The sequence below is a fragment of the Seriola aureovittata genome, chromosome 16 (assembly GCF_021018895.1).
Source record: "Seriola aureovittata isolate HTS-2021-v1 ecotype China chromosome 16, ASM2101889v1, whole genome shotgun sequence".
Lineage (NCBI taxonomy): Eukaryota > Metazoa > Chordata > Actinopteri > Carangiformes > Carangidae > Seriola > Seriola aureovittata.
The window spans coordinates 18,429,726-18,452,102 of record NC_079379.1 but is presented as its reverse complement, the minus strand read 5'-3'; the positions used below and the strand labels follow the sequence as shown (position 1 = coordinate 18,452,102).

Here is a 22,377-nt window from a genome sequence, read left to right as displayed (position 1 = left end):
TGTGCAACTACTGAGTATTCTGAATATTCTGCATTATATTCAGTGTAAGGAGCACTTATAGATGGATGCATAGAACAAAGAGCTTGAAGACTATTGAACAGTAACAATGAAAAGGAAAAGCTACGCAGAAATGGAAGCTTCTTTCCATTTATTTATTAAAAAAATGCAGTCATTCAGCTTAAAACTGACAAAATCACCAAACAGCTGAATCATCTGGTTAGCCACTAATGCTTCTTATCTTTATTCCAAAGCAGGTGTGGCAGAAAGAGGATCCATTTATATTCGGGCCAACATGCTAATCAGGGCACAATTGTGCTAATCAAATGTGAAAGAGACACAAATAGAGGTAGCTTTAGCCTCTTATGAACACTATCAGGCTGCAGCGTGACAGAATCATGCCTTTTTTCTTTTATTTCTGCCCCTACCGCTAAAACCCATGGCTGTGATTTGCTATTTTGGCACTGTGATGAGGTGGTATTATTAGTGCCATGATATTAAGTCGTCTCATTTTAAGGAGGCGGGAGCGAGTGACAGCTCTGAAACAAGCGTTTGACACTAAAACCGTCACTAATGCTAATTCCTCCGGTGCTTGTGAGAACATTAATCTTTAATAATGACACAAAGGCCTCCTGTCGAGGGGAGGGGTTTACTTCCTGTCCCCTCAAAACCTTTGACAGTCACACTACCAGAGTGACTCACTTTTTCAATTTGGTCTGCATAGAAAAAAAAAATCTGCTAATTTTAGAGTGAATAGGATAAGAGAGGAGGGACCAGGCAATGTGACAAATATGTAAATTGTGTGTGTATGTGTGTGTGTGTGCCTGTGTGTATTGCGGGTATCAATTGAGGGTGTCCTTCTTCCTCTCACCATGAAAAGCATTATGTTCCGAAACAAGAAAACATTTAACGCACGCTGAAAGAAAACAAAAAAAACTCTGTAATGGAGGTCATGGGTGGCTAGCATCCACGCACTTATAATTAAACACAAAATCACAAAATGGATGCGTGGTGTGTACTTGTGCCTCTGCTCGTGCCTGTGTGCGAACATTTGGCTAAAGATATTTCTCACAGTGCAATTTACCGGTCCAGCGAGACATTTCCATTTGAACTGAAGGGTTTTGTTATTCAGAGTCTCTGGCATATATATGTGTGTGTGTGTGTGTGTCTGTGCGTGCGTGTGTGTGTGCGTGCTTGCGTTTGTGTGTGTGTGTGTCTGTGCAGACGCACAGCAGCGAATGAACAAGAGATTTAAAGAGAGAGCTTCAAACTGCGGTGAAATGAGTCAGAAGGGGGGATTAGCGAGGGGTTATAAGCCTGTTGTAGGAGTTAGGGCCTTTTTAGCTGAAGATCAGACAGAAGGCAGCTCTACAGCCAAATCAGACGCTGTGTTCTTCCCACACTATGCTCTCTGCTTCTCCTTATCATTGTTGCAGTACAATGACTGCTGCGCATGCCCTTGGATATAGCGCCAGACTCTCGATGCGGAAAGGGAAAAATCTGTGCTTTAATTGTTGAGCAGCAACTTTAATGCAAATGCAAAAAAGGGAGGGAAGCATGGGGGTCAGACAGTGATTATTGTGAGCACATAAACAAAACTGATGTGGTGACAATATCAAAGTGAAAGGTATAATTTCACTAAAGAAAGCAAATATCACAGCAACAAAACCCAGTGGACTCTTTCTGCGTGTTGTACGTACACATGAATGCCACTCAGTCACAATCATTAACCCTGCAGACATGTGTCTAACACATAATTGACAGGATAAATGACACTGTTGTCAGTGTTTATTCATGTTTAAAGCCCTGCGTAGAATATCTATGAGGAAAACATAATGAATCTGTCTTGTTCTCCCATTAGCTCAAACAAGCAAGATCCAGTTGGTTGCATTTCCCACACAAAAATGTGCATACATACACACACACACACACACAAACACACACACGTGCATGCTTTAATGCATGTATTCCCACATGAAAACATGCATAAATGCATCTCACACCTCCTGTTTGAGTTAGTAAATGAAATGATGTGTGTGTGACACATGAATGCAGGGTGCATTATAGCCCTCTGTAGCCAAACACTGCTCTGCATTTCTTCAGGTCTAGAGCCGAATGACTTAAGTACCCACTGTGGGATTGGCCTTTTCTGTCCAATTAGGCTTAGTTATATTAGACATCTGCCAAAAAGAGCAGCGACCCAGCGCATATTTCACATTGTATAAGAGCCGGCCTGGTTGCCAAGATAATTTGCTTTCGGAGTATCTGGGTTTATGGTGGTTATAAAGAATTAAAGTCAGCTGAAGGAGTCAGGGCCTTGTCACAAAGGGGATACTTACATTGGTTGAGACACTGCAAGATTATAATCTTAGGCAATTTTATTTCTTTGTGATCGTGAGATGAACCCAGTCAGGTGTGAAAGCCATATTTATCAAATTGTTATCTGTCACTTTAACTTAAATGTGGGGACGGTTTAAAGACATTCACCTTTATCCTCTGAGATGGATCAGGTTACAATTTGGGAAGGGTTATTATCATGGCAGTGCAAATGACAGGAACATGACGGTGCATTTTATATTGAAATGTGCATGCATAAGATGGAGCATCCTGCCGGGAAGGAGACAGGGATGGTGATGACAGATCATTCCACTTAAACAGGAAACACACAAATACACACACACACACACACCAACACACACACACACATACACGTTTAAAAAGTGTATAGAGATGAGACTTGGCTGTCAGCCAGTGGAAGATATTACAGCCATACTTCATTACTCACCACCCTGGGCTGAACCCAGATTTGACTGGAGGAATGAACAGTGAAAAATAAACAAAGAAATTTTTACTTTTATTTAGCAAAGGGACTACAGTAAAAAAAAGATTAAAAAAAAGGTATTAGAACTGTATTGAAAAAAAAGGAAAATGATCCCATGGCATGAAGGGAAAAAAAACGCTGGGATACTCTCCAAACATTGTACAATAATCCAAATACACACTTGAACTTAAGAGCCTGAAGGAGGAAACTCAAGGAAAATCGAGTGTAAAAAAAAAATAGGACTGAATACTTTGAGTTATAAGGTGAATAAAAAGATTAAACTGAAACTTCTCGTCTGTCTCTGTCTCCACACTGCCTGTGTCCTCGATTCACAGGGCAAGTGCTGGGTTAGTGCTTTTCAAATGAGCTCAGGAAGAGATTTTCAGACATGTCTTTTTTCCCCCAGTTCCTTTCATTAGACGGATTTATCCCACTATTAGCCAACAATGCTGAAGGTCTACTTCAGGCACACACATACACATGCATGTTACCAAAATACAGAAACATTTCTTGAACAGTAAATGCACGCAAAGACACACACACACACACACACAACTACAAATTTGGCTAGGCTAATGGTAAGCTGCTGTATGCCTTGATTAGCTTGAGTCTGTGTTTACGCTTCAGTCTTTAATAAAAGAGATTATGTTCTCATTCAACACTGTTTAAGTCTAAAGGTTTACAGTTTTGTTTTTAACGATTTTGATTTTGAGACTTATTCCTACTGATAGGCTTATGATAACAGCTACTAATGCCAACAGCTCATTCTTCTAACCATAATTCTTACTCTACCTCATTTCCATAAGCAGGGCTCATAGACCCCACATCGACACCAGTAATACCAATTACACATTGTTCACACGCGGTTGTCTTTACCATTACCAAATTGTTACCACTTATATGGGTCCTGACAGACAGGGGTCCTTTAAGAGTAAGTGGCCATATTGAATCGGATCTCCAGCACCCGAGCTTGCCAAGAAGCACCAAAAAAAAAAAGACTGTCATTTATTGACAACAGACAAAAAGGATCCATCACAACCATTTTGTTAATAACCATAACTGACATTTATGATTCATTATGTATGGGGAAAAGAGAGCAACAATCTGTTCCTGTGAAAAAAAAAGCTACAAATCCATTTAATGCGGGCTCGTTTCAAACACAGTGTGTGATAGGGTGTCAATCAAAGTTCTGATCAAGCAAAGGGAATGTATTAGTCAGCCTATCAGAGCTCAGCTTTGATTGAGTTCATGCTTCAGTTGCATCATTAGTTCCCTTAGAGGACCTTTAGATGAATGTAAGTTGGAGGGAAATGAGACAGGGAGGATGACTGCCAACAAAGATAAAAACCACAGAAAGGATGAGTGGGATAAAAAACAAAAAGAAAATCTCTTTCAGCACCACGCTTCCAGAAATGGAGTGCATTTAAGGACTTCTCATAAATACGTGATGATTGAATCCACAAAGCCAGTGCTGAGTCACTAGGCAAAATAAAAAGCTGGAGGAGGAGAGAGAGTGACAAACATTTGCACTTTATCTGAACAATGGCTAATATAGTCAGTTGTTGAATGGTTATCTAAGTGGTTCCAAAGCTATTTTTGCCTGATGTACTCCCAGACGAGTGCCTTTAAAATCATTTAAACTTTTTATAACACACTATTATGTAGTTGTAAGCAGATATAAGTGTTAATGTAGTCGTTAACAACTTTAACTTCAGTTGGCAACCATAAGTGGAACAGGTAATGGATGACAATATAGTAAAACACAGTTATAATAATATAAAATATGTATTACAGGATAAGTTAAAAGTTGTTTGCAAATATGCCACATTAATGAAGAATTGAAAAATGTCCGTATACCTGCATACAACTACATTACAGTGTGCTATAAACCCTTCACTAAACATACTGCTTATAAATTGTAAAAAGGGAGACTTAAATGTTACCAGTGTAGATATAGTTACAATGCTGTTCTCATTCAGTTGAACTACCTATTTCAACTAGCCATAATTTAACTGTTTCAACTGTTTATCAGTTACTTTTAGCTAACGATTTTAACTATCCATTACTTTTAGCTAACTATTTCAAATATTTATTACTTTTCGCTGTTTGATTTTCTCCTCTTTCTTGCTAACTAGTTTTCACACACTCTCAAAGTGTGAGTACATTTTTAATATTTTTTTTAATCAAATCCTTATTTCTGTTTTTTGGTTGAGTTCAGCTGAATTAATTATTTGAGTTTTCGTACTACTTTGCTTTGGTTACTGCAGAATCACCATATACCCCAGGGTACAAGCGAAATTTTTACTTCATTGCACTTGGAAGTGAAGCAGTTTGAAGACATGGAGAAACAGAAAGAAAGACAAAAAAATGAGTGTGTTCTCAGACTCACAAGAGAGTTTCAAAACTCACACAAAAAGCAGTATTTTCAAAGGCTGCCAGCTCGTAACCATAGTAGCAGGTTGGCAAAATAAAAATACAAAACATGAAAAACATAATATGCCGGGTAAGACTAAAAAAAAAAGAAAAAAAAAAAAGGGAAAACAAACCACTAATATAAGATGGTTTCAGAAAGGGAACACAGCTTTTAAGTCTGTCTACACTGTGGGATGAGATCTAGGCGGGGGACTGACACAGGTAAGACTGATAGAACTGGACAGCTATACACGGAGGTACGTGTGTGAAGACAAAGTACGAGCAGAGTCTTTAGATGTTGATAAAAGCGCAAAAAAACAAAGGCAGCACACATCCCCACATACGCTCACACCGTGTTGGCCTGCTGGCTGAGCCATGAATAAATGGCTGAGATGAGTGTGTGTGTTTGTGTGTGTTTAGTCTACTGTGATGGGACCCGCTGCACTAATGAAATAGTGTGGCTGCTTGCATTTTCCTAAAACTAACAGGACCTGAGCCAGTACACGGAGGCATGAAAACACAGCTGAAGAAAGAAGCCAGCAAGATGGTAGAAAAGTAGGGGAAAACAAACAAATCTGAGAAGAGATGCAGAGGACTGACCCCCCTCTGGTCTCAAAAAACAAAACAAAACAAAAAAAAACTAACAAAATCATTCTGTATCCCTCACACTCTGCATCCAGATAAGAATAAACCTTCCTCCACACCGAGAGAGGAAGATATCATCATCTAGGGGAATGGGATGGTGGAAGATTCGATGAATAGAACAAAAAAAAAAAAAGAAGAAAAGATTAAGCTCTCACAAGATGTAAGTAAATCTGCACGCTACAGCTTCAAGTGTGGCAGAGGAAAGAATTTGAAACAAAAAAAGGGACAACAACACGGATAGGAAAGAACAGAGAAGCGAGAATAGACACGTGAGAAATATGAACGTCTGACAGACAAAACTGGTGGAAGCGAATATTGGAAAATGGCTGACAAGCTGCTGATTGTTTGGGGGGGTACCACTAGACATCTCAATCTCTTCCCTTATTGGCCCCATGAGGTGTTAATGGGGGACGTGAAGGGAAAGCGAGATGGAGGAGTTACATCGCATCACGAGTGAGTCCAGTAAGCTTAGGTTGGCTTTCTCCAAGTGCGCTACACTGATGGATCTGCTAACACCTTATTGCGTTGCAGCATGGCAAAGCCCTCTCACTGATCTTACCCCTCCCCGCTAATCTATCCATCTCACAAAGACAAGACAGACCCGGTGGATGTATCGCCTTCCAATCATCCCATCATGGCTAACCGCAATCAGAAACGAGGGTAAAGAATAGAAAAAGTGCGAGAGAGAGAAATGGGTATCGATTTGATCAGATATACTGCTGTGAGCAGGTTGGGCCGTGCCCAGCAGCTTAACACGCTGAAATAGAACGCGAGAAGGGGAGAGTTGGTGTGGGTGGAGTGTTTATAAGACAATAACAGCAATGAAAACGGGCTGCTGCAAAAAGGGGGAAGATGTTGCAGAAAAGACAGATGTTCTGTAGACAGAAAACCTTTTTAGAAGTGTGTGTGTGTGTGTGTGTGAATGTGTTTGTACACAGGGGTGGAATGTAACCAAAAACACTTACTCCAGCTATGTTACTTACTTAAGGAGAAATAGTGTTTATTTCTCAGCTGTAGTTACTGGATACCTTGTAGGTTATCCATTAAGTAAGACTTTGATTTCAGGATTTTTACCTGTAATGGAGTATTTTACATTGTTGTACTGTGTTTACTGTATGAGTCTCGGAGGTCTTGGTGGTAGAGAGGGGTTACGTGGCTCAGGTCCAGGTTTCTTAAGGTCTTCCCAGGTCAATATTATTCTAATACTGTACATTTGCAATCCGTTATTCTGTATGTCCAAATTGTAATTTTACTATTCTGTTTTACTATTCTGTCTACTCTATCGCCGTCTGTCTGTGCTGAAAGAGGGATCCCTCTTCTGTTGGCAAATTCATGAATTTGGGCCATTTCAATAAAATTGACTCGACTATTGCTACATTTACTGGAAGGATAATTTGTGCTAGTACAACCTCAATCTCTCTTTTTTTTCTGTCATAGTTGTTGTCATCGTTTCTACTGGTTATGTTAACATCGTTCTCACCAAGTAATTGCTTCGATCCAGTGGTGCAAGTGAGATGAGGGATGAGACGATTAGTCAGGTTGTAAACAAGCCAACACTTCGACCATAAAATACTCCAACTGGAGGTAAAATGGACGCGGCGGTTTGTTTAAATCTGTCTGATTGTCTGCTCAAGTTCCTTCCCCGTCTGACTCCTTTTGTCACTCAGATACCAGCTGTTAACTTGGTGATTACAATGTTATTATCACCAGTTAGGGTGATGGCAAAATGATTGTGATAAACTGAAATTATCCTTTAAGTAAAGGATCTGATACTATTTGTGTATGTGTGTGAAGGGATGTGTGTGTATATATATGTTTGTGTGTGTGTGTGTGTGTGTGTGTGTGTGTGTGTGTTAAAACTGTCTCCCTCTGGCAATGTGACAGCCATATGACTGGTCATAATTGCCTGTTCCACTCAACCCGGTGAGGGGTTAATAATGCCAGCAGCCTCTTATTCCTGCCGTTACCCTCTGCTGTCCGGCTCTGACAGTGGCTCTCACTCAGGATGGCCTTCAGCACGCACGGTGCACGGTACACCCACATCTGTACATGCACACACACACACACACACACACACACACACACACACACACACACATGCACGCACACACACACACACGCATTTTGTTAAATATAATCCTGTAACTGTGTAAAGCAGTGTAGATACAGGATACAGGCGAGAAAGAGGCAGATAGAGTCCTATCACCGCACTGCCAGACACTTCCCTACACGCTCACATAGGTAAATCCACAATGACGGACAACTGAAACACACACACACTCCCATACACACTTACACAATGATTCATGTTGTCAGAAATGCACTCCCATTCGCTCAGTAATTATTTACAGCCATTTAACCTTGTCTTAAGGGAGAATGAAGACCACATATTGAGTACACAGCCAGTGCACTTCAGTCAGTCTTTAGCAGATTCTACAGCATGTGTCCTCAGCACCTATACATTAGCAGTGTGTGTCTGCGCACTTCATCCAATGCCTCCCACGTCTTTACAGCATGAGGATATCCATTAGGTTTCTTAGCGCTTTACAGGTTAATCTTCCAGTGGTAGATCCTTAACAGCATTTCATATTTAGTATATTCTCCATATCATAAATACCATGAAAAGCATTAATGGCAGCGCTATGCATCCAAATGACTTCTAAAATAGATTCAGTAGAGGCAAGAGTCCCATAAGCTTTCTCATCATAGCTTAAGCTCTATAGGATTTAAACCACACTCGTATCAGGGTTTAACACACCATCAGCTACTATACGGTACTGATAAACCTTACCGGCCATCAGATCTGTCGAGAGAGAACGTGGTGACTCAGTTGCAGCTGATATTCTTATGTTATCATCTCTTAAGTGTGATTTTTATTCACAAATGTTGTAAAACAGATACGCGGATGAGCTATGAGCTATTTAACGATCTAATCCATCTTCAATATTCCCAGCAGATGAACACTTTTGTTGAAAAGCAAACAAATAACATTGCCTATCTGCATTGTTCAAGACGTACAGGCTTATAATAGGCATCATTTAGTAAATGAGATCAGATCCAACAGGGGACAATCATAACAATGGGCGTTTTTAACTGGATACTTTGATGTTTAATACACAGGTTTGAAAGTGAGCTCTGCTCTGCTCTGCTTCTGAAGGACACGGGCCTGCATGCATAAACCACCTCCATTCAGAGACCCGCTAGACCCCCGCCTATCCTGAGCGAACGCGAGAGATTGGCAGCATCTAATTACATTCCGAGGCGGTCTATTCCTTTAAGGTGCTAGGGTGCTATTCCACAAAGAGCACTGTTCTGAATCTCACAGGTCTCGAGCATGCTAGATTTAGGATCGCCAGCTAAATTGGGTCCGGGAGAAAGGTGCTGATGGTGTGGCGAGAAGAGATTGGGCTGCTATGATACTGGAACCGCAAGGGGAATTAAAATGCTGTCAAGGCCGTGAGCAATAAAACCTATCTAAGCATCACCAGGGATTTTCTTCTTCACTAGAGCAAATATAGAGAAAGTCATACGGTGTTAATGGGTGATTTTAATGTTCATGTGTAGTGACCGCTTGCAAGTGTGCTAAAAAAGCTCAGATGTATCGAAGAAGAGATTATATTTGTGCCAGTAAATGTTTCTGTGTACACAAATAAGGTTAAAATGCCTTAAATAATTCATTTAACATGAGATTAGTAAGCACTTAACAACTTGGAAGGATTCACCGCGTTTACTCTATATTTCTTGTGCTTTCACGCGTCTGTACAATGTCAAAAATCAGAGGGCTACACAATATGCCGGTGCGCCTCCCAACCAGAGAGAAGAAAAGAACCCAGTAACAGGGAGCACCTCTAGAGGAAGAGTACGGCTCAGGAAATAAGCTTGGATGATAGCACCTGCTGAGCTGTAATTTTAATATGACAAGATTTCGTGTGTCACAATGTGTGCGTAGCATGTGTGCGGCTCTCACGGCTCGGTGTGTGACGATGCAGACAACACAGGGCTCAGGAGGAAAGTGGTAATTCACCAAAGAAAGAATAGAGAGGATGCGGGGGAATACGCATGCAGTTCCGTTCCTGCAGAGGCGAAGATCCCACTGTGGGAATGTTATCTGTTCAGTTTATAAAGACACGCTCCGACATAACTAAGAAGATGTGGTGTAAAATGGCGATGACAGCTGTGATACACATCTGGCTATGTATGGTAAAGTTTCTATATACTGCGCAAAGGGGATACATACATAAGAAATGGAGCAATATGTCTGTGCACTAAAATGAAAATGATTATAAAACTAAGTGTGACACTCGCATGAGGGATGATTGCATACAAGCAACAAAGCTGTGCAACCTTCTGAAAGAAAGAAGACTGGAGATAAAAAAAAACATGTAGTAAGTAAGTATTACTGATAAAATTTTAGTTATTTGATGAGACATCCATTGAGCTATGTTCCAGGGTTGAGTTCTTAAATGGATTACCAACCTCCACATACATGGAAACCCTTTAACTCTAATTGTGCCATCTGCTCCTTAAGATGTTTTATTATCCTGCACTGAAAATACATTAAAAAAGATCAGGGCAGTAGCCCTGTACGTTCATGAATTCCAGAAAGGGTTAGTCTTTGGATATATAAGGTTTCTGCAAGACCCGGGGGGCATCTCATTATAATTCAGAAGGGAAACACCAACTGATTAATATCTCAAATTGCATATGGCTATGTTAGTTTCCAGTAAGCAGTAGCAAAGTATGGCCGAGCAGTATGTCGCAAAGCTTTAGAATTCCTCTTGGCCAACAAACAAGTCAATTAGATCTTTTTACAGCCTCTATTTACTGCAAAGCAAACCACCACCATGTCAGCGGAGCACCCTCGTGGGAGTGGTTTCAGCACAGACCAGATAATGTGAGACAAATCAGAGCTCCAACTATCATTTTTGGTGCTTCTACTGTCTATAAACCACGTAACCCGTCAATGGGGGGTGTTATTAGTCGCTCCTTTTGACCAGTTTCTGAGAACACAACATGCTTTAATCTGGTCACAGAAAACATCCTTGCAGCACAACGATTTTTTTTCAACTCCTACATACAGTATGTGATTTGTACTATATCTCTACATTTGACATGTTGTCTTTCTAAACATTTGCACTATACTGTAACTACACATTCTGAACATACAGTAGCGACATGATTTGTACCCATGAAACAAAAAGAAAGATGAAAAAATTACTTAAAATTCAATCAGTAACGGAACTGGAGCTGTGGGAACTTTTTTTTCTTTTTCTTGAATGATTCAGAAAAGGTTGAATGAAGGAGAACACAGTTGAATTAATCTAAAAGTTATGTTCCTACAAAAAGAGCAAAGCACTTGAACTTCTTAGACTTGATGCCGGTGAACAGTGAACCTGTAAAAGGGGCATGAAGGTAACCACATAGTTTATCTAGGCCAATGTTTGCTACTTATCCTGCTGAAACCAGTCTCAGCTCCAAGGTGTGCACCCCCCCTCCTGAAATCAGTCATTAGTAGATTTCTATTATGTTCACACAAACAAGATAGCTTATGTCTTTATGCTAAGTCTGGCTACACTACAGCTCTGTTCTTAACGCAAGAAGTAAGATTCTTCTTTGCTTGCAGAATATCACAATAATATTCGTGTGATGTCAGGTATGAATATAGTACAGTACATGGAGTATGTGTTAAAATGTGTGGGCGTCTTTTTGAGGTATCCATACAAATGGTGCAGATGATGATTAGCTGCAGATATTAAAGGTGTTAATGCGTAAGTGTGTTATGTCGGCTTTGACTGTTGAATGCAGGTTTTGTGTGTTTGCGTGAATGTGCTTCTGTGTACACCTCTACCTGCCAGCAGGATACACACACACAGTATGTGGACAGAACCGATTAAAACATATTGATGAAGAGCACACACACACACACACACACACACACACACACACACAGACGGGCCACTGTGGCAATGCCTGTACACAGTGTGTGGTCGAGCGGGGGAGGGGTATCACTTCACAGGAGCCCGGTGGCCTCTCACTCCATGTTTAATTACACTGCTGGCCTCTGCAACTCTCTCATTTCATCTACCTGTCTAATTGCTGTGAAGGTAGCGGGAGGGCCACATGATGACACAGCCTGTGGTCACGACGTTCAGCGGGGAGACAGTAAATTACACAACACATCTGTGGAGGGACCCCGGTCCTGCTCCGAAAGACCTGCACCTCTCTGTGGTCCTCCATGAAAATCAGTGTCGAGTTATTAACTTCCGTAACTCATTTTCAGACATTTAAAACTGCAAGGCTTGTTTTTTAGAGGCTGTTTCCTTATTGTTGACCATGTTAACACATTTGTGTAATTTCCCCTGAGATGATAGACTGTAAACACAGGAACCAGAGTGGACCTTTCTCAACAATGATGTCAGCAGCCATGTGGGGGTGCTAATATTAAAATTTAAAGAAGTCGTTCTTTTTAAGTTTTAAATACCATGCAACTGAGCCAGCATATTTCATGAAAAAAAACTATGCAACCAAATCCAACTCCTAAATAAAAAATTCTCTATAAAACTTAATTACAAGTTGCATTAAAAACAAACTCCACGTTCTCTCCACAGCAGATGTGGATATGAACTCTGCCCCTCGGTTGCATTGTTCAAACCTAATTGAAATTTAATGGTGGCATGACTGCATTCAACGTCAATCCATAGAGGCATAAAGATCCAGATTTACTGTGGATCGCAAAAAAAACCCAGACGAAGACATGCCAACTCAGGATGACAATGTTTCAAATAGAGTAAGATTTTGCTGTTACAGCGAGCTGTAGTGTATAACTCCACTTGATGAATGTACACAGACAGCAACAAAAGATGGTGGTCTGAAGGGAAATAACTGGAGCTCCTTATAAAGTTTGAAATCAGTCAGTCTGAACTGTCACACACGCGCACGCACGCATGCATGCACGCACACACGCACACACACACACAATCCACAAACACAGCCGCTTTGTGTTGTTAAAGCAAACATCTGTATTGCCATTTAGGGACACATACACTTGATGTTAGTGGGCAAAAGACACAGACAACAGAAGCACAAGAGCAATCAAATGCACTTTGGAGACATGAGAGAGAACCAAAACCACGACTTTCGAAAAAAGAAAAAAAAACCTACTCCACACAAAATCACATCGCTCCACTCACTGCCACTCCGCACCACTCGCACACCCAGCGAGGTCCAGGCCTCTATATGAGTTGAAAATTGAAGTTGCGGTGAAGTCGATAGAAGTTGGCATGTGCTATTACATAGATTTTCTGCATTATTTTGCCCCTGACGTCACCCTCGGAGCAGTTATTCCAGGCGGCGTTGGGCTGTAATAAGTTTAGGTTGAGGTTAAAGACGTAGTCGGAGTCTGCCAGTTGTAGTATCGGTGACATAGGTGCACATGGCCTAAGAGCTATGGGAGGATTTTAGGGACAAAAATGCAGGATTTACTATGTGTAACAGTCAAATGTGCTTCTTTGTCCAGTAGATATTCATCCCTTTCAAAAAATACTCACACACATTACTAAAAATGGCCCTGTTCCCTTTAACATGTTGTTACTTGCACTTTTCTTTTCTTTACTAGCCTGCTCTCTGTAAATGAGCCTGACTTCACTAACATCAGCAGACTTTTAACCACTGTGCAGAGCCACATTTGCATGCTGCTTCATATATGCACATCCTAAAGCTATGATTAGAACTGGTGAAAAATCCTCTCCCTTCCTGCCTCTTTCTTCTGTCTCCCGCTGTTGCTCTTGCATGGAACCATTCAAAAGAAATCAGGATTTGGATCCTGAAGGACGTGTGTAATGAAAGCAGGGTACAAAAAATGCATGGACTCTCATTCAGTCTCCATTCCAAGATTTTAACATGTGCAGGAAACATGACAGTACGGCTATGTACCAATGGGATTTGGCTAATATCGTTTCCATGGCAACTCTCTACTGTCAAATGTCCACACCTGCCATGCTGTGAGTCCACCCAGCATGCCTTTGGGCTGGAATTCCACCTGTCCACTTAGTTTCCTCACAAAACCACACAAGCTGCAGCTCTGACAGGCCACTGGACCTGGGGAGGTTGTACACACACACACACGCACGCACACATGCACGCACACACGCACGCACGCACACACACAAGCACGCACGCATGCACACACACATACACACACACACACACATACACAAACACAGATCATTGCACATGCATTGAGGTACACACAGACACATAAAGCACACAGACCTATTTAACATAAAAACTGGCAGCACATACAGTAAAATCACAGCAGGTTACTACTGAATGTCTGGCTCTGTCTGTCTTTATTCAGGCAAGCTGAGCACATTTCACAACACACTTCATTTACAGCAACAGCACCGGGGAGACGTAGAAGCCCTTGTTCAAGATAATTCCCAGCTCAGTTATACATATTCCCTCTTCTTTACCAAAGGTAAATGTAAAGCTGTCAGGAGTCAAACCCCTTTTACCCAAAGTGTTGGATAAGATGAATATGACTACGAAAGTCAGGACTTTTCATTATCATTAATGTGAGTTACAGAGAGGTAGGAGACATTTTCCTGTATATTCCTAAAATGGAGACACAATATAGTTGTGACACAAAAGCACAATGTTAACCTAATAAAATTGTGGAAATGCCTTTAACCTCCTCTGAATTTTGCTGCTGTTGTTCTTCCACTTTAAAAAGCCTGCAGCATGTTCCACTTAAGTTACATTACATTGTCTCCGGGTAAAAGCGCTCAGACGCATGAGATGCTGGATTTACTGAGTCCGAACTTGCAGCAGTGGACACACAAATGCACATACACACATCAGATCCCATCAGATCACGCGGCAAAGCAGTCTGGGCTCCTTCCATCTGCTTCGGCAGAGCACGGCATTCCACTTGTTGGCCTGCAAACACAGAGCACCCCACTCTATATGGAGCCGTAATAGAGGCCGACGGGTGTCACAGCAGGGCGCTCTGCTGATGACGAGGGCAATGTGCTAAGGCAGATGAGTCTCCGCCCTCTGAACGCTGAGTTAAGCACTAGCCGCCTGCTTGTGCGTGAGCTGCAAAGGAGAGCAACTTTATGTTTGTGTGTGTGTGTGTGTGTTTCTGTGGATGTGGGGACTCTGCATTACATAACAGAAATCAGCAAAAAGCAAAGCAAAATTTTGGAGAGGTGTGCATGGTCGTGTCATGGCAAAGAGAATAAGAGATAGAGACAAAGAAGAAGGAGAGAACGACATAGAGATGGGATGGGAATGAAAAGTCTGAGGAGCAACCCATGAAAAAGCAATCATGAAAACATGTTAGCTTAGGCTATCCTCATGGGCCCTCCTGTACTGCACCATAAAGTCACAGCTTTAGATGCTCTGAATCAATACAATCTGCCAGCTCTTGCTCTTTCTCCATCCCCCAGAGGCCACACATTATAAAAAACATTACATAAAAGGCAAATATTACTGCTGGGACACAGTCAGTCAACAAACAAGAGCACATACACACACACACACACACACACACACGCACACACACACACACACACACACACACACACACACGCATAAACACAAAATCACAGATCAAAGCACACCAAGTAACAACCTCAAATTGCGCAGTCATTGCCCAGCAAAGATTCCTTGTTCATCTTTGCACAAAGAGCGTTATTAACATAAAACTCATTGAATTAACTGTTCTCTATGGTTGTATTGTGGCAGTTTCTTATCCCTCGTGCGATCAATATTAATCAGAGATGTGAATTATCTCCGCGATTCAAGGCAATTAATTTGTTTTGTTTTCTCTCTCCCCCACCCCTCATCCTTCCTCAAACCCCAACCTATCTGTTCCCAAGGAGGCCCATCCTTTCACTTTTCTTGCCAAAAGGCTTAATTAATTGTAGAGAGCGAGTCTATAGGGCTGGGACATTTGTTTCCTGTTGCCTTTCCTTTAGCCCGAGCCTCGCCCAGGCCCAGTCATGCTTATAGAGCACCCCAAACCAAAATGGCACCGAGTGCAAATATTGACACAGTCACCCGGGGCTGCGCCAAATGAATGCCGCCCTAGTGACAGAGGCATCTGTGACTCCAAATGGAGCATGGCAGAGCATATGAAGTAAGAAGGCACAATATTGTGTATGAAGCTGAGGAGAGAGGAGAGGAGATAAGTGGATCCTTACCCTGACAAAATCTTTAACCTTTTCTCCTTTCTACCTGTCTGGATTTAAAAAAAAAAAAAAAAAAAAATCTCAACTAAGCAACTTCAGCATGCAAGTGTATTCATCCCTCTGACCCACGCTTGAACCCAAACATGCTCATATCTTAGGATCATTTCTTAAGTGTTTTCCTCCTCGGCACTCTCTCCCTTGCTAAGCAGTGGCCTGGGCTGGTGATGTGCAAGGAGCTGACAGCAGAGTTTCGAGATGTGATGATGTGAAGTCTTAAGACTTGTTGTCGGTGCGTGTTACTTAAAAAGGCTCAACCGGCCACACTGATAGAAGAAGATAGCCATGACCAGCTTTAAATAATACATCCACCTAGGACTTACCAGTGCAGACCACTCATGGGAGCGGTTCATCAAAAATAGCCACTGATTTGACGATTTCAAAACAACAAGGCCAAGATGGGAAATCACAGGAAATTAGAAGAGCTCCAATATAATAGGAGAGCAGTCGGGTAGATGGATGGGTAAAGAACAGAAGGAAAAGAGATGGAGGAGGAATAGAGAGCAGGAAGCCTGTTAGGGAAAGGCCGGCAAAGGGTAGCAAGTGTGTGTAAGAGGGAAGGGGAGGGGGATGTCGGAGGAACAATGGTCCAGCCAGGGTGCAGTGATCCAGGCAAGACCAAGCTGTCGCCTGGCCCCTGGTCCATATGCATTATTTAAACAGAATGCATGTGTACACACACACACACACACACACACACAAATGAACACATGAACACACACAGAGCTTGATGTGCCACCATCACTTGTGTTGTATTTTCTTCCTCCCGCTGCGTGTGTGTTGGTGCACACTCCCTCACACATTTGCCCATCAGAGTTGCTTGAGTGAAAGTGAGATGTGAGATAGAGAGAGAGTGAGAGAGAGGTTAGAGAGAGAGGTTTGTGTGTACAGTGTGTATGTGTGTGTGTGTGTGTGTGTGTGTGTGTGTGTGTGTGTGTGTGTGTGACAGAGGGAGAGGGAGAAAGATTCAGCAATGCCAGCATTAGTGCATGACACGTGAGCGGATATTGAAGATGTTATTAGTATCACATTTACAGGCCTTATAAAACTGCCACAGAGCTGGGTGGTTTTCATTCATCTTCAGATGATATGTGTCACACTTTCATTTGAGTTGCATTTCCAGCAGCAGCTCAGACAATCATTCGAAAGGTAGCGCAGTCATTACTCGCAGTCTCATTTCTCTGTTCCGTTTAACCTTCCTGTAGTGCTTTGGTCAAAATGGACCAATTTCATATATTCATTCTGTAATGATTTTTTTTTTTTTCTGCATATGATTTCCTTAAGGTATCCAGCTGTGCATCCAGCCTTGCAGCGAGTCCTTTCTGCGACTCATAGCACCCAATAATTACACCTGAAAAAACAACGTATGACATCAGCTCTTGTACTGTAGCTTTGGGCGATATGTTGTATAAGGCCTCTCCATCTTGCCAACACGTCACTCTGTGGTAGTCCCACAAACTGTATCTGTGACTGACGCACTTGCATCACTCCGCCTGGAAGAAGCTCTTGCAAGAAGTGCTACAGAGATCTCTGGAGATCTTTGTGGACACTGACCTTGGCCAGTTTGGCGAGGGACACGCAAACCAAGAGCGGAGGATTTTGCTTCTGGCACACAAAATAAATGAAAATACGAACAAAACAGATGCCAGCTCTGAACTCTAAGAGATCATGTACCACAAATGCAGTATGTTCTTTTGCAAAGAACATTATTATTAATAAAATCCTCTTGGTTGGTTTTAAATTAAAATGAGAAACTATAAACTTTATAAACGGTCTTACACCAATACCTGAAACCATTTTCTTGGGTCCAGTTCAATCAATAAATACAAACATATTTTCTCACTTACTTCTCTACAGTAGTGATATTTGGCCTAGTAGAGATCAATAGTTATGGTTTTATTTGACCAGGTTGACTGTCATACTGTATACAGTGCATTTGCTCTGGGTTACCCTCAGAAGACACTGTCACAAGTTTTTTTTTTTGAGAGTGCAGTGTGTTTTTCTTTAGAAAATACCTCCCATTGAAACCTGTATAAAGTGGTCTGTGCATAAACCAGAGGATCCCATGATTGCTGTCCATGGTGCTGAATGTGAGGTTGTCGCTCCCTTGGCATTCACAGCAGTTGACAGGAATCCCATTGGTGGGGACTGATCAGCCTCCTCCTTTGCCTCACTTGCCAAGCTCACTGCACTGTAAAAGCCCTGTTGTTACAGATTCTGGTTGCTGGGTTTCGGAGTCACCAGCGCCATGCTCCCTCCACTTCAGTCAGTTCTGCCCCCTAGTTTACTGCTTTTGCCTGCAGCCAGTTGAGCTGCCCATTCTGGCTCTCAACTTTCAGGTTTCATGTTGACTTGAGAAATAAAAGAGATTACATATGTGGTGTGTTCTGTATTTGGATCCACTTAAATGTGCAGGGCCCCTTAACAAAAATCTTGAAATCTGGTCAAATGAAACAAAAACTATCAGGCTATGAGTGAGAAAATGCATTTTTGTTTCGTGAAAGCAACTATGAACAAAATTAAATTCTAATTTATGTGTCCTTATACTTTATAAATGGTCATATTAGGCCTTTTTGGGAAAACAAATGTAAAAAAATATGCATCACATACCAAAGGGAGGTTAACATGAGTATGGTTTCTATGGGTAATTATTGGGTGACACTCACTTTAAACCAAAAAATGTGAGCCCAGATTTGACCTTTTACTTTTCTTAGTCATAACCAAGACAAACAAGTCCTCACAACTTTACTTGGAAGCCACATTAAAGAAATCAAAGCCGTGCATCATCAAGAACCAGTGTTCTATAAGCTCATTAGTCTCTGCTTCACATGTTCTCAGGATGAACAGAACACAGATCCACTGAGTGGATATAAGCAGGCTTGGAAGTTTTTTTTTTTTTTTTTTATTTTGCTGCAGATGATATTAAGGCTGTGAAGGGACTTTTCCACAGCTTTAGTGAACCACTGCTCCCTGACCACCTTTTGTCCTCCACCCGGCAGGGTTAAAAAGGAGCCTCCTCTCACATCCAACTCATGAGCCATCACCCGTGGGTCTCTCATCTCTGCTAAAAGGGGACACGGCCCCGCCGGCTCCATTAGTTCCGACAGCAGCCCCGAGACATAAAACAAACGAGGTTCTTCACTGCATTTAAAAGAAAAAAAAAAAGGAGAGATGAGGTGAGGTTATGGTTATTCAATGCTCAGGGTGGAGGTACAGAGAACAGAGAGATCTCGAGATGGAAAGTCAGTATCATATTAATTTAATATTGTTCTGTGGTGATACTGTATGGTTTTCTTTAAAAATCTATTACATGATTGATGAACTTCCTCTGAGAATATGAGTAATATGGCTAACTCTGACCTGTTAATCCAAAGCCTGAATGGTGCCAAGAACCAAAAGAGACAGTCACTGCTCATGAATCAGTGTTCCTGTTAAATAGCCTCCACCTGTTCACCCACAGGCTGCTCTAGTGGAGTTTGGCTCTACTCAGTGGTGGAATAAGTGGTAATATTGTAAGGAAATTGTTCAACATGCCACAGATGGCTACTTGGGGAGTAAAAATGATGGAGGTCGCTGCTGCCATGTGTGTTACAACCCGTCATTATTTAAGGGGATTTGATCGTAGCGATGGGGAGTTTGTTTTCAGGTGCGCGAGCACACTGCATGCTCAACAGATGGGTATAGAGAGTCAGACAGACACACACACGCACACAAGCAGAGAGGATGCTCGGAGGCTCCTTTGCACTCCTGTTGTCGCGTCCCGGTTGTCATTCCCGCTCAGCGTCACCGGAGCCACCTGCTCGCTACCCGGTGGGGGTGGAGGTGGTGGTGTTGGTGGGAGGGGGACGTCTGAGGAGCTCCATAAAAACCCCACCGCATACTTATCGTTTAACTGAAGATAACAGGGAATAGACTGGGAGGAGGTATGGTAACGAGAAGCGGCACTGCGGCAGACGCACGCCACAGCGAGAGGCGCCCCGCACAAATAAATCGGACCTCAGTGCGTGATCAGGTAGCTTTCAAAGGGCTTTCTGTTGCGTGGTGAGATGCCAGTACGGATGTAAGTCAAGCAGCCCCCTTTCAATCCCCAGTGCACGCTCACTGGCGTCTTTGGTACATCCTGGCTCTTTAGCATTCACCGGGAGAAGGCACTCACTCACCCAGGCGCACAGTGCGCACAGAGGGGGGGTGAGGGGGCGGGGGACATCGGCATCAGCCCTCTAACCTAATGCTGTACGTGAACAGGGCCACGGAGGAGACGTCCTCGTGCCAGCAATCATCTCCAGCCATTAGGAGCTCAGTTAAAGAAGCTTCGGTGCGGCTCAGATTTATACATGTTATTCTAAACTCGAAATGGCATCGTGGAAAACCCCCCTGTACTAGGCAGGAGAACACCATCCTTGTGCAAGCGCGCGCGCCCTTGTGTGTGTGTGTGTGTGTGTGTGTGTGAGTGAGTGAGTGTGCGTGCGTGTGTTGAGGAGTATAGGTGCGGACGTGAGCATGTGAATGCGTTGAGAAAGGCGAGTCAGTGTATGGAAGGTGGAAATAAAAGTGTCTGTGCAGGCTGTTTGCGCACGATGCGCTGTGTGTGTGCGCGTGAGTGAGTGTGTGAGTGTGTTTCTTTTGGCCACTGCGCAAAGTTACAGGTCTTCCAGCGGCTTTAGAGGCAACCATACAGCTCTCTGTGTCTCCCACTGAGGGATTCAGCATTCAGGAGGCTGACGCCGTCCACCTGTGCTCAACTAACGGGCTGAAATTCAACTGCTGAGATGTATTTGGGCATTGGTTTTTTTGGGGTTTTTTTTTCTGTGGCCGGTACTTCCGTTCAGGTTCACAGATCACACATCCCCGATATCTATAGTTCAGTGTCGGTGAAAACAGCCCGGACTGAAGAAAAATAACTGTCAAGCGTCTCTTGTCAATCTGAGAATCTATGCGCCAGTAGAAACTGGACTACACTTACACACACTATGATCTTTACACAAGGATGAGAAGAAATAAATAAATAAGCCGACAGACTGCAAAGCAATCTGGAGTAGCCTACATGGCGCAAAGAAACAGTCCAACGATTTTTTTTTTTTTTATATGTTCTTAATGTGGAGGTTAATGGACAGAACACGTTACCTGATCGCTGTCAGCGGTAGCCTAGTTATTTGATGCGACGGCTATTCCCCGATCGGTTCCGTGGAAACAAATTAAGTTTCCCATCCATGGCACGTCTCAGATGGAGAGGGAGACTATCATTCATTCAGCCTCCTCGCTGCTGCTGCGCGGATTCTTCTCCCCACAAATGTTCTCTGCGAGGCATCCCACTTCTGCGCCTCCGAAACGGACCAAAAAAAATAAGAAGTGTACAAAATAAATAAATAAATAAATAGATAAATAAATAAATAAAAACAAGGAAGAACCGCTAAGGACATGAAATCATAAAGTAGCCATGTAGATCAAAGGAAAGAACAGAAGAGAGGAACGCCAAAAGGCAATGCAAAAAAACAAAAATGGAAAAAAAAAAACAGAAGGGACGTCGTTACTGTAGATGTCCAGTTTTGTTCAAAAAATAAATCCACGTCATATAATCTCCATGGTTTTGCGCATATAGGCAAAGCTGTATATTCCCAAGCAGCGAGAGGACGCGCTCACAGGCAGCAGCGCCGCAGCAGCAGAGCTGTGGGATAACGGGGTTTTTTTCTACTGATGCCCGGTACTCCAAGTCCAAGGAAGCTCCTCATCTGAAGCAGAGGTTGAAACAGAGAGAGCGAGGCAAGCTGGAGGGGAGAGGGAAGAGGAGGAGGAGGAGGAGGAGGAGGAGGAAAACATAAAAAACAATTCTTACTCCGCTCACTGCCAGAGGGTGAAATGTGTCTGTGGTTCTCGCCTGCTCTGGCATTTGGGAAAGGTATCCACAGGCAGCGGCTCGCAGTCGGGCATCTGGCTCCCCTGCAGTCGCTTCACAAGCGGAGGACAGAGATGCGCGCCCTCGCTGCCCATCCGCCGGGGATCCGTCAGGCGCGTTCACAACGGAACACCCCCCCTCGCACCACCCCCACCCACACCCCCACCACCACCACCACCTCCTCCCCTCCCTCCCTCCCGCTCTTTCTACCTCCACTGCCATCGCCTATCGTGACGTCAGCAGGCGCAGTTTCCAAATACAGCAAGTGCACATGCACATGCACAGCTGTATTCAAATTTCCCCCTTTTTAAAGGATAATTCTGCATGTTTGTAACATGGGTTAGTTTGGCATCATCTCA

General features: G+C 42.8%; 1 protein-coding gene across 19 annotated transcripts in view; it reads right to left on the bottom strand.

Moving 5' to 3' along the window:
• Window positions 1-22,123, bottom strand: part of adgrb2 (adhesion G protein-coupled receptor B2) — a 212,253-nt gene extending 190,130 nt beyond the window's left edge. For 10 of the 19 annotated variants that reach the window (XM_056399495.1, XM_056399503.1, XM_056399507.1 and 7 more), the window contains exon 1: window positions 21,250-22,122. The gene's annotated coding sequence lies outside the window, so the exon portion shown is untranslated. Of the gene's footprint in view, window positions 1-21,249 lie in introns of all 19 variants that reach the window. The other 9 variants (XM_056399496.1, XM_056399498.1, XM_056399502.1 and 6 more) reach the window with 4 other exon arrangements.
• Window positions 22,124-22,377: the final 254 nt, after the last annotated feature.